Here is a 14149-nt window from a genome sequence, read left to right on the forward strand (position 1 = left end):
CTCTCTGTGGTTCTGGCTGGCCTATAAATCAGTATATAGCCTGAGCTGACCTCAAAAATGTAGCAATCTTCCTGCCTCAGCCTTCCAAGTGCTGAAATTACAGGTGTACACCACCATGCCTGGCTGAACCACATATCACTTTAAGACACCATTTTCTTTTTTTATATTCATATGGCGATAATACCATCTGAGTTATTGGGTCAGAAGGAAATTGTAATACACATAAAATCTGTACCCTCTGCCACAAGAAAGACAATTTACCGAAAATACATTTGCGAGAATGGAGAGATGGCTCATGGTTAAGAGCAGTGGCTGCTCATGCAGAGGACCCAGGTTCTGATCCCATCCCACATGACAGCTCACAACCATATGAACTCCAGTTCCAGGAAATCCAATGTCTTGGCCTCTGCAGGCACTGTGTATATATGGTACACAGGCACACATATACTCAGGAAAACATTCATACACATAAAATAAACATAAATTAATCTTTAAAATGTGTTTTAAGTGAATCCATTCCAGAGATGAGATTCCCACTAAGCATACGGTTCATTTTTTTAATGCTTGCTATCTAACCTCTGAACTTCTGCACTTCCCCTGAATTTGGAATCACTTGAGTTCCACTGTTTGCTTAGCTGTTCACTTGTTTTCTTCCCAAACACTCTTGAACACTGTCGGATGCTCTCAGAGCCAACAGCACTGAGAGAAAGCTACTGAGTCACAGCCACTGTAACGTGTAGCTTCAGAAGATAGTAGACTAAGTAGATGGCAAGGACGTTCTCTGGTTTCTGTCACAGTAGAGTTAATAACCCACATCTATAATGTGTGCAGATGCCAGCATCCTGCTGTCCCTAATGTTAAAACAACTTGAGATGGTCCTTCCCTTCCCCCATCACCAGACAAACAGACATCCTGATACACACAAAAACTTTTTTGCTTTTTGTTTTTCGAGACAGGGTTTCTCTGTATAGCCCTGGCTGCCCTGGAACTCACTTTGTAGACCAGGCTGGCCTCGAACTCAGAAATCCGCCTGCCTCTGCCTCCCGAGTGCTGGGATTAAAGGAGTGTGCCACCACGCCCAGCATACACAAAAACTTTTAAGAACAACTCTCTGTGCTGTTGTTTTAAAATAGTAGCAGCAGCAGCAACAACAACAAATTGATTGCTAAAAAGGCATGCTGACACTAAACCCAGACATACAGGACAAAATGAGGAATGAGCGTCCATCTTAAATTCTTTGTGCTTACATTCTTGTGACAAAGAAATGATCAGAAGTTCCCACTATGGAAGACAAAACAATATAACTACCTGGTCCAGTCTCCCCACAAAAGACCTTCATGTACTGATAGTGAGATCCTGATGGTGACAGCATTTCACTACCTGAAGCATAGTGTGAGACATGGAGCAGCATGTGTTCATTTGGGACAATCAGCTGATTTTGGAACAGGGCAATCATTTTGGCTTATTCCAGTATGCCCAACGTCACCACACGGCTCTTTATATGCATAAGAGGAAGGCAGGAGAGAATTGGCGTCAGCAATGTATTAGAACCTGACCTATAACTGCTGCTTTTGAGAGTGCCATTGACCATGAGCCAAGGAATGAAGCAGCCTGTTGGACAGGAAAAGGAAACGGACTCATCCCTGGTACTTTCAAGAAGGGCAGAGCCCACCAATATCTTCATTTTATCCCAATGAGATCCACAACAGAACCCCACAACTGAAAGATTAAAGGACTGCTAGGCTGGAAAATCAGCATTAATGGGACACGTCTGGCAGCAAGAGGGAACTGACATGGGAACTGACACAGCCGCCGCCACCACACACACACACACACACACATTCACACAGAGAGGGGGGAGGGAGAGAGAGAGAGAGAGAGAGAGAGAGAGAGAGAGAGAGAGCAGGTCTCAAGCAGAAGCAGAAAGCAGCAGGAGCCTTCAGAGAGCCAGAGCTTCGAGCCCAGCAGGGCTTAATTACAAGCTCTGGGTCTCCACACATAATCCACAGGATGATTCCATAGGTGCAGACCTGGAAGACAGAAATGTGACAGCCGCACCCCTCCAAGGCTCCTTTTACCTTTTGCTAGAGGACAGAAGGGAGAAGCAGATGTCCATGGGAAGTGCCTTCAGCAGGTGTTAGCTGGGATTCAGCCTAGATGGTGCTGACCCAACAGGGGGGCACTTCATCCCTTGGTCACAGTCACACTCTGAAGAGCAGTGAGCTCAGCCTTTGGCAGCAGAATCTTAAATATTAAAATCCATGCAGGGAGCTTTGCCATCACTCATTTTAATCACTCACTGGAGCCAGGATAATCATGCCCAGACTTCCAGCCTCAGGAGGGAAGTCCTCCCCAACTTCCCCTTCCAGCTCTCTCATGAGCACCACGCCATCCACCCACACCCACACCCACACATGCCCCTGACCTTGAAATTAATTCTGCACCTCTGAACGATGCTCAAAACCTGTGGTCTCTGTGTCGGCCCTAACAAGTCAGCCCCTCAAACCTGGAGCATTTTCCCTCAGATCCGGATTCCCATCAACCCCCACGTCTTTCCTTGAGGCCAACATGTAGGTGCCACTGATGGTTCAACTCTGGGCCTCCTATATGCCACACAGGCTCTGGAAGAGTTTGTTTGAATTCGAGTTTGAGACATGGCCAAATTTTCCCAGGCTGGGGTTGAAGTCCCTGAAGCCTCAGACAGCCTGAATTAAGAATCAGGCTGACTCGGCCTCCTGAGGAGACAGGATTACACGTGTGTACCACTTGTGCCCAAATGGTATTAGCTTTCACGGAGTCTTTAAAGAAAGCCTCTCCCTTAGCAGTGTAGCACTCTGTCCACTCCTTTGGAATTTAGACAGGACTTAATTCCTTGCTTACTACAAATCACTTTACATGTCCATGCCTGCGTCATCAGCTCTCCTAATGAGACCTTAATCCTTAGAGGAAGAAACAGTCTTATCCCTTCACTCTTCCCCATACTTCTTTACACAGAGAAATGATGCTGATGGGTAGAGTCCAACGAAGACTGCATCTCTACCCGCCTGAAGTCACCTCTACCCTACACCTAAGTTCACACAAGATGAGTTAGGAAGGCCTTGGAAGCTGTCTGGTAAGAGACTGGAGACCCTGTGGTAATGCAAGCAAACAGTAACTTGACAGAGAAAGGGAAGTCACCTTGCCAAGTCAACCTTCAACCACCTTAGTTCGTACTTGTTCAGAGATAATAGACTCTCCCTCTATCAACTTCAAACTAAATCTGCCCTTGTCATTTATAATTAAAACTGCTAGCTAGATCTTGTGATAAGAAACCCTCTATCCAAACAGACATGAAGAGATGGACTTCAAAAAGATCTAGGCAGTCCCATTCTGCCACGGAGTGCTATTAGTAGAGAAAGGACGGAAGTAGCTCTTTCCTTGACGTGCTTTTTTTTTTAAAGATTTATTTATTTTTATTATAAGTACACTGTAGCTGTCTTCAGACACACCAGAAGAGGGAGTCAGATCTCATTATGGATGGTTGTGAACCACCATGTGATTGCTGGGATTTGAACTTCGGACCTTCGGAAGAGCAGTCGGGTGTTCTTACCCACTGAGCCATCTCACCAGCCCCCTTGATGTGCTTTTTAAAGTATGTATTAATATCAAGGGATTGGCTCAGTGGCTGAATGCTTCCCTGGAATACACAGGCCCTAGGCTTGGGCCTCAGCATTTAAATAAAATTAAATGGCAAAGCAAATCACATGGAGAATGGCATGTCCCTGTATCTTCTGCTCCATTTCTGAAATTATTGAGGTGTGCACGCACATCAGTCTACCACACCTTGCCAAAGTTTAGTTCACACGGGCAATATCTCATGACCTGGAAGTCTATGCTCAACAATGAAGTCATTTGGCTTTCTATCCCACCCAGTTATTAATCTCAAAAAACAAAGGGCGAAATTTCCCTTGGAAACTGTGTACCTCTGCTGGCCCACATCCTGTCTGGGTTGTAAAGGTCACCGAGACCCATGCAATGGCCTCCACTCTTCTGAAATCACCTTCCATATTTTGTTGGAGAGGAAACAGAAAAAGTACTTAAATCTATGACAAATGTTCTTGGAAATTTACAGGCAAAGAAGAGCAGCAGAGGCTGAGAGGAAAAGAAGGTTGTAAGGCTGAGGAGGCCCAGCACTTGCCCTTCCTAGTAGGCCTTTTGCTGTCTACATTTGAATAGAAGGATTCTAGCATCCAATGACCACACCAGGCCTTCTTCAGCATTCCTACATAATAATAATAATAATAATAATAATAATAAGCCATTTATTAGCTACATTAGCATAACTGTGGTCATCAGCACACCTGTCAGACACAACTTGAAGGAAGAACATTTTACCTTGGTTCATGGTTCTGATGGTTTCAGACAATCACGACAGAACTGAAAGCCCAGACCCAGAGACCTACCTGCACCAGCTATGCTTGGCCTCCCAAGTGTTCCTCGGCCTCACAAAGCCACATCACCACCTGGACAGCAATGGTCAAAACATGGAGGTAGGGGCTGGGGAGGGTTCCCTACAGATCCAAAGCACACAGCTAATTTGTTTACTCTTTCCAAAGATGACTTTTTAGAAATCATCACCAATGATGAGTTGGGTTGGGTTTTCTTATTGTTGTTGTAGCTTAATGAAGTAGATATTTACAACTGTTTTAGGATTGTTTCCACAATGATTGGTGGTGATGGTAGCTTTAAGAATCTGGCCTGTGCTTTTAATTTCTTTTAATATCAGTGAGGAAGCAGTGGCATAATGGATGTGATCCCAGGAAGTGCCCTGTGCCTGCAATCAACACGCCCATCTTTCCTTACAGCCCTGCAAAGCCCCTCTCAGCAGCCAGAAATAGAACCATCTGCTCTTTCCCCAACTCCTGGATGGTTTTCACTCAAGCACAGCCCTCTGGACTAAGCTCACAATTAAAACTAATATTGTCCTGCCTACTAAGCTATTTTACCCCCCAAGGCATGAATAATTAGCTGAAAATGAAGGACAAAATTAGAAAACTCTATAAAGGGGTCCCTCCCCACTTCCTAATATTAGTCATGTTCTGTGTGAGCCAGGCCACAAGGGAAAACTGTAGTCACTCTGAAATCCTGCAAGGTCCCCAGGACAGTGTGAGACAGTGGGTTGAGTGTCACTTCAATTGAGGACACTAAATTCCATTCTGCCATGCATTAGACCGGTCCTGTAGACTAGGGGGAAAGTTCTTCCTTCTTCTCTCATCAGCCACGGTCATGAGATGAGCTGGCTAACATGATACTTTGGCTTATCTTACAAAGGAGATACTAAGGTGAAGAATCAAGTCTTTGTCATTTCTCTTGGAAGTAGCACCAGGAAACACAGAAAATATGAAGATGTGATAGGAATCGTCCTAGTCAGGGTTACTATTACTATAATGGAACATCATAACCAAAAACAAGGTGAGAAGAAAAGGTTTATTCGCTTACACTTCCACATCATGGTCCATTATCAAAGGTGTAAGGGCAGGAAACAAACAGGGCAGGAACCTGGAGGCAGGAGCTGATACAGAAGCCATAAAGGAGTGCTGCTTCCTGCTTTGTTCTCCATGGCTTTCTCCATCTGATTTCTTATAGAACCCATGACCCAGCCCAGAGATGGCATCACCAACAATGGGCTCAGTCCTCCCTCATCAATCACCAATTAAGAAAGTACCCTATAGGTTTGCCGGCAGCCCAAGCTTATAGAAGCATTTACTCAATTGAGGGCCCCTGGGTTCAATTCCCAGCAACCACATGGCAGCTCACAACTATCTATATCTCTAATACCAAGGGATCCTGGCCTCTCGTGACATGGCATGTATGTAGTACACAGATGTGCATGGAAATAACAACATCTACACACATAAAAGGTAAATATTCTTTTTTAAAAAACAAAAAACACATAATACAAACAAGATACTGCATGAAAACAATATCATCAAACATACTAAACTTGACTGAGTCTACTGAAGATCACTTAACAATCCATATTAATAGTTTCAGTGTTGCATGTAGCTTTTGCTACCCTGCCTCAGCTCCAGAAATGGACTGCACTACCAGCACCCCCACCCCCCCGAGAGTATTTGATCCATGGATGAAAAACACAGACACACACACACAGACACACACACACACAAAACCACAGACAAAAGTTGCTCAAGTTCAACTTTCCTCATTGGCTCAATTGCTGGGCATTATTAAACTCCCGTGGCTAGTGTACGCTTCCCAATACTCTTAGCTCACAACCCTAAATCTGTTTTCAATTTTAGCTGCTCAGTTGTTAGTCCAAGCTCAAGAATCCCAACCTTGTGCCTGTAGAACCAGCCTGTGGCCATCCTGTCCAATATCTCACATGACAGACGGGTCACCTTTTGTCCTTCCAAAGCATGACCAAAACCCTCTCTCTTCTCCTTGAGTCTGCCTGCTTGCCTGCGGGGGCCCAGAAGTCCTGCCTATTCCTTATGCCCAGTAACTGGTCCATGGCATCTTTACTGACAGATCAGGAACCAATTGGGGGATAGGACCAATCAGCACCATCCCTACAACCTAAAATTAAACTTCTTATCCCAAAAGTAGGTTCATAGGAAGTTATTGGAAATAAGTAACTAGAATCCAGAAAGGAACCAATGACAATGAAAGTAACAAAATCCAGAACAAGGCTGGGCAAACTTGGGGAGGCAGAGGCAGGCGAATGTCTGAGTTTGAGGCCAGCCTGATCTACAGAGGGTTCCAGAACAGCCAGGGCTACAAAGAGAAACCCTGTCTTGAAAATCCAAACCAAACAAGAAAATACGTATCTAATTCTCTCTCAGCAATGCCTATGGTTGGGCAGAGTCCACACTGTCACATCAAACTAAGTGTGGTGACACAGGTCTGTAATCCCAACACTAGTTAGAGGCGGGAGGATCCGAGGTTCCTGCCATCTTCAACTACCAATGGGTTTGAGGTCAGCCTGGGTTTAAGAAAAAACAATAACAAGAAGAACTTCATAATCAACCAATATTAGCAAGTAAGTATTTACTGAGAAACACAACAGAGTCATTCAAAGCACAGTAAGGCTGCCCACGTTTCCACAGAAGGGCTGAGATGGAAGATGCTACATGGGGCATTCATCTCACCCTCTGCTCCCACACACTGTTCTGTTTCAGTGGATTAAGGACTAAAAAAAACACATTCTGTTAATAGGAAAATGGCTACCTTAGAAAACATAGCAGAAGGACTGCTTAAACAATGGAGGTGTCTGTTTCTGGAACCCTGAAGAGGGCAGGAAGGCTAAGTATAAAATGATGTTTGTAGACAGTAAGTTATTGGGTTTCACCAACTCCAGCATAGCTGCACCCACCCAGGGCATATACTACAAAATGAAGTCACAAAAACAAAATGCTGTGATCTTACTAGATTCCCAAAGCGCAGATTAACTTAACAAATAACAGGGATCAGGAGACTAATAACATATCATCATGGGGAAATGAGGGAGATTTGGCAGGAACCAAAGTACAGGCTCCAAGCATGCTGCTGCGATCACTCAAAGCAGGCAGCAGGTAGCTGAATGGGGTTTGGGAGAAACTGGCCTCCAAATTCCACACCTCCTAGTCCTTTCAGGGGTCTCCTCTTCCCACGGGAACCAAAGGGACAGTGCAGAGAGCAGCAGTCAACCTAGAGATCTATATCCCTCTTCTGCAGTGGGAGTCTCTAAGAAAATTTGAATTCAAAATACACCCCTGCCCCCCCCCCCACCTCTTTAAGATAGGCTCTCGCAGCACACAGGCTAGCCTCCAATTCAAATTCTCTATGTAGCCAAGGATGACACTGAGTAGCTGATCCTCTGGTGCAGGCATGAGCTACCTCTCCTGATGTGTGTGCTACTCGGGATTGAAGGCAGGGTCTCATGGATTACATACTGGACAACGCTCAGCCAACTCAGCCATATCCCTACACCAAAATGCAACCGCATCATAAAAGAATGAAAAACTTATGTTTATCTTTTTAAACAAGTTCTCAGGTTTTCTTTAAGTTATTCTCTGTCTGTCTGTCTGTCTGTCTGTCTCGGTCTCCCTCTGTTTCTCCCTCTCTGCCTGTCCTCTCTCTCTCTCTCTCTCTCTCGGTCTCTCTTTGTCTCTGTATGTGCACGTGTGTGCATGTGTGTGTTGTCTGCATGTGTGTGTTGTGTGTATGTGGCTGTACCAGCCAGAGCACACAAGTAGAAGTCAGAGGACAGCTTGCAGTAGTTAACTCTCATCTTCCCACCATCAGTTCCAGAGATTAAACTCAGGTCAGAGGGCTGCCACACAGCAAATGCCTCTACCTCCTGAGCCACCTCACTGGCCTAGAACCTCATTTTTAACACATAGTGACTTACCGTCTGATGTCCCACTAAGCTAAATGTTTTTAATTGATCAGAAATAACAAATGAAAAAAGACATCAACCATGGCAAACATTTATACAGTACTCACTGTCAGAGAGCCTGGCTGCTATGACTGCCTTACATTAGGACTACCAACTGAATCATACGACAATGTCTAGAGACATTTATAGGGCACTCAAAAGTTAGCAGGGCAGTTATTCATTTTTGAGTGGGCCTCTTTTCTGGTCATTTGCTCTTGGATCTGATTGGTCAAGGGCTATTCCATACCTATTATTTCGAATGATCCTTTCTGTTTGAGGAGATTATAAGTAACTCAAACGCATGTGTAATAAAACCTAAGGTACTAGCAAGTAATTATTTTCATTACTGCAAAGTAATGCAGAGATTTTAGACATAAGTCAGCCTTTAAAATAGCCTTCTCCTTCACCAGGTCCCAGAAGGCTCATCAGAGACTGACTCCCACGTCACAAGTTTTCATCTGTTTTGTCAATGTGTTTACAAAGTATGACATGTAAGGATTCAAAAGCTCTGAGCCTGAGCACACTCAAAAACAATTCAAGTCAAAATGTGATATGTTATAAATAATAGCTATAAATATTTTTTAAATCAATAATAACTCTTAAGGAAACTTGGGATTTCTGATAATGACTTCATGATTAATATACTAATGGTCCATTTGTTTTAAAAAATGTAGCAATGATGGTAAGATATTAACTAAGTAGAGAAGGGACTGAGTACACTCTCAGAACCATCTTTACAATTTTCCTGTAAATGTAAAACCTTCTAAAAGAAAAGTAAAAGTGCAGACTAGCAAGATGTGCATAAAGTTGTTTGCCATCAAACCTGACACTCTGGGTGCAATCCCCAGAGTCTATATGTTATAAAAAGAGAACTGATCCCACAAGTTGTCCTCTGGCCTCCATATCCATTCCTAGTCATATACATGCACAAACAAACACACATACACATCACACTAAAAATAATGTACAATAAGCAAATAAATGAGAGGAGGAAAAATATTTTAAGAGTTAAAATACAAATAATATGTTTTCTCAAACATAAACAAAAGCAAAAACTAGCCATAATGTGTATTAAATTCTCACATATTGCTGATCTATAAAACAAAACAATAAAGATTAGTGGGCTGGAATTCCTCATATGACTTCATTCAGATGTCTGGATTCCACCAGCACGTAGGCCTGCATCCATACAACTCTGAGTCAATTATTGTTCACTGGCCAAAAAATCCCTAAGCCAACAAATAACCCAGGAACTGGGATGGGTCTGAGGAATCAAGTTAGTAAGAACAGACAAGACTTAAACTGAGAGCCTAAAAGAAGGTTCTCAGACACATAGCAGTAGAAGCAAAAAAGATGTTCCCAGGCCCTACATGGCAGAGACAGACTAGCTTTCAACAGCACAGATCAGCAGCATATCTCATAAAGGCAGTGTTGGGGAATATATCCAGGGATATCTGAACTTGATCCCTTGGGAAAGATGTAGATCAGAGAGGAAGGAAACTCATATTTAGAAGTCAGGGAAGAATTCTTGGACAAGATGTACTTGATCACCTGAATAGAGAATTATTCTAAAAGCAGAATAAACTGTGAGGACATACCTGGCTTTCCAAGCACCTGGCTTTCCAAGCAGCTAGCTGGGAGTATGATTCAGTTGTCCAGCACTTGCTAGCATACAAGCAACCTTGGATTCAGCCCTCAGGCTCAGAGAAACCAGGCATGGTGGCATGTTGCAGGTTATTTGATCACACTGTGAACCCCAAAATTTTGTTATTTACTGTATGTATGTATATATACATATATATCCTGTTTCTAGTAATGGTGTGGCTCAGCCATTAGCACACACCTTTAATCCCAAACAATGAAAGTAACGTTAGTTTTTAGAAGGAAGCACCCATGCTTGTAAGTGGTGTCTAATTGAGTGGCAGACAAAGTGTCAAATCAGAGAAAGATTTGACAGAGTAGGATATGCTCAAGTTTCACAAGAGGAAAGGGAAATGACCCGAGGGAGCAGCAGCACAGAAAAGGAGAAAGAAGGAGGCAGTTTTATCAGGACAGTTGTACAGAGACAGGTTGCAGAAAGAGAACAAACTAGACACTGATGAAGACAGAATGAGCTAGAGAATGAGAAGGAGCCAGAAGATTAGAACATATTGCCAAAGATAGTATGAGGCCAGGCAGGGCCATTCAGAATAGGCTGAGAGAGAAGCCAGATTGGACCAGTCAGTTGAAGAGGAGTTTTGAGCCAGAACAGCTGAGTTGAATCAGCCAGCCAGAGCTCAGAAAGAATAAGAAAGGGTGAGCCTCTGCCTCGGGAGGCAGAGGCAGGCGGATTTTTGAGTTCAAGGCCAGTCTGGTCTACAAAGTGAGTTCCAGGACAGCCAGGGCTATACAGAGAAACCCTGTCTCGCAAAAACAAAAACAAAAACAAACAAAAAAAAAGGGTGAGCCTATTCAGCCGTAAGTCTCAGTGGCTGAAAACACTCTAGGCCTAGATTAGATTGTATGGAGACTAGAAGCTTCCAGAACTAGGCCTAGGTTAGCAGACTGAGGTGATAAGCCAAGGAGACCAGTCAACAATTGCATCAGGTTAATACAAGTTACTTTTCCAGTGGTAAACACCTGTCATCTCAGCCTTCGGATCAGAAGGTCCAGGTTGGTTTGGGCTACAAAGAAACTCAAGCTTTGGAATGCCTCTCAGTGGCTTTCAAGTGCCAGTCAAACAGCTGGAAGCCCACAGAGCAGATGAGCTCAACTCCAGCCACACTCAGGCTGGAAAACCAGGGCTGGGGTGGGGGGTGGGGGGAGTTGGTGTTTTGGTAGGACAAAATGTGAAAACATTATTTTGAGGTTGAATGGGTGTTCCAACTCAGAAAAATCAACCTGCTTCCATTAACTTACAGCCATTTCCACAAACAAGCCTTTTCACATGCTAATTATTTTTCCACTTTTAGCCTACTTGAACAGCAACATGGTGCCCTCTTGACCAGGTTGCTTAGCACTGCAGGGTTTTTTTTTCCTGTCCTCTGCAATCTGCCTGCTGGTGGGCACATCAGTACTATCAGGATGTTGATGTCAGTGACACTCACACCCACTCACTACCTTTTCACAGGACGGATCTAGACCTCAAAGCCAACACTCAAGCATGAGATGAGGCCCTACCTTACCATCACTGATGAGCCTGCTCCTCTTACTCAGGACAAACGCTTATCACTAGCTCTGTGCACTGTCTGCAAAGTGTATGCTGTGACCCTGGGCTACAAAGCAAAACAATACAACAAAACCTATTTAAAACTCCCCACACATAGGCAGCAGAAGTGCAGTTTGGTCTTCATGTGGGTCTCAAACAACTGGAGCATGGGCTATCCTAAAAGCTGTTGCCTGGGAACTGACCATAGAACAGGAACCCACCAAAAGAGATCCCAAAGACTTGAGGATAAAACAGTCTAGCCCAGGGCTGGACAGATATCTCAAAGGTCAAAAGCACCCGCTGCTCTTCCAAAAGACCTGAGTTCCATTCCCAGCACCCAAATCAGGCTTCTTATAACTACCTGTAACTTCAGCTGTGGGGGGAATCCAACACCCTTTTCTGGCCTCTAGAGACATATGGCAAAGATTCATTTAAACATAGACATATATACATAAATAAAATAAATCTTATCTTTAAAATACATATATTTAAAACACTGTAACAAGTGGTCTGGAGAGATGGCTCAGCTGTTAAGAGCACTGACTGCTCTTTCAAAGGTCCTAAGTTCAAATCCCTGCAACCACCTGGTGGCTCACAACCATCCGGAATGAGATCTGATGCCCTCTTCAGGGGTATCTGAAGACAACTACAGTGTACTTACCTACACTAAATAAATAAATAAATTTTTAAAGCCTTAAAAACAAACAAACAAACAAACAAAAAACACTATAATACTTCCACTTGGTCTTAAGACCAAGAAAACAGCAGGCACTCAATATGTGCTTAGCAGATCATTTCTTTGTTTTTTGTTGTTTTTTTTTTTCCCCAGAGCATAGCAACAGGCTAGGGATTTTTCATCATAGGACCCCAGACCAGAACTGCTCTCTGGCAGGGCATGCAAAAACACCCTGACTATACTTTTCCTGTTATACACTAGTGACTCAGAGTTAGATAATAAATACACGTTTTTTTTTTTCATTCTCACTTGCATGCTTTCAACAAGATCCCATTATTTAATCCTGACTTGCCTAGACCTCACTGTGTCCACCAGGCTGGCCTGAAACAATGCCTCCCCCTACCAAGTGCTGGCATCACAAGTGCACGCCCACCATGATGCCCAGCTGATGCATATTTACAGCCATCTTAACTAATTCAGACAACTAGCAGACACTACCAGGCATGGCTGAGTCTCTCTCTTGAGTTATCACAAAAGGGGATCAGCAAAACCACCCAGCAGCGACAAACATCAGAAAAGGGGTAAATGCCATGGACCAAGCAGAAGCTGAAAGCATGCAGATCAGAAGGCAGCAAGAAAACAGGCCAGGTCAGAAGCCAGGAGACTAACCTTGGCACTAAGTTCTCAACAAGGAGCTTGTTGTACCAACCGAGAGAAAAGGGTCAGAGCTGGGGCAGTAAGAGGAGCTGCTTTGTGGAGGGTCAGGCAAATGGCTATCTGGCAGTATTTTCACTGATGATGATGATGTGCAAAGCTAGCTGGAGGAATCTGTGCTCGGTGTCTTTCTTCCTAGCACCTTAGGGTCAGCCTCCTGTAGTATCTGAGCAACAGCACTCACTGGGCATCCATCATGCTCCTAGACTACGGTGACAGCGCTCCTTTAGTTGGAGAAATAAACCTCTCTGCAGACTAAATAAAGCTTTTTGTACAAGACACCAGAAAGCAACTAGGTCATGAGGCAGAGAACTAGAGGGGCAGCTAGGTGCCCAGGCTCTCTGCTTGCCAGCAAACAGAGATGGAGATCCTTTCTGAGCAAATGAAAGTGAACTCTAAAAACAGCAACACCACGTTGGGCACCACGCCTCGATCACATCTCCCACACAGCTCGTGTCTCCTGTATGGCTGTGTAGCTCCTGCCATGCAGAGCATCTACAGTTAAATGAACCCAGCCTAAAATTACAGGCTCAGTGCTCGGACGTGGAAAATTCCTAAGGGATCTATCTGGATTGAAGAATAGGGACGTAGCAACAAATAATAAATGGCGGTAAGCACGGTGCCAGATTGAAACAAAAGTCTCATCTTCCTTTAATAACCACATGTACTTTCTTCTATATCAACTTGAAAGACTCCATTATCATAAGTGGTCCTCGTTTGTTATAATCCTTCCCTCAACTGGGCTTAGATAAGAAATTTGTATTTTCACATGTCTTTACAAAACAAAATGAGCCTTACCAACTTCATCTTGAAGACACTACTAATCCCAGCACTTGGGAGACAGAGACAGGCGGATTTCTGAGTTTGAGGCCAGCCTGGTCTACAAAGTGAGTTCCAGGACAGCCAGGGCTACACAGAGAAACCCTGCCGGGGGGTGGGGGTGGGAGGTAGAGGCACCACTAACATTGAATTTTAAGTGTATTTGTGTGTATGAGTATATGTAGGTTCATCGGTGTGTGGGTGCCTTTTAAAGCCAGAAGAGGCTGTTGGGTCTCAGGGAAGAAAGTTATGGATGGTTAAGAGCCACCCCATGTGGGGTCCTATGCAAGAGCATCAAGTAGCCTTAGCACTGAGGCCGCCCTCCAGCCACAGGCTT

The 14149-nt window shown here is 44.1% G+C and overlaps 1 protein-coding gene across 13 annotated transcripts in view; it reads right to left on the reverse strand.

Annotated features, from left to right (window-relative positions):
- The window catches only part of Utrn (utrophin), a 487702-nt gene that overhangs the window by 412312 nt on the left and 61241 nt on the right, over nucleotides 1-14149 (reverse strand). The gene's annotated exons all lie outside the window — the stretch shown is intronic.

Source organism: Mus musculus, chromosome 10 (genome assembly GCF_000001635.26).
Source record: "Mus musculus strain C57BL/6J chromosome 10, GRCm38.p6 C57BL/6J".
Taxonomy (NCBI): Eukaryota; Metazoa; Chordata; class Mammalia; order Rodentia; family Muridae; genus Mus; species Mus musculus.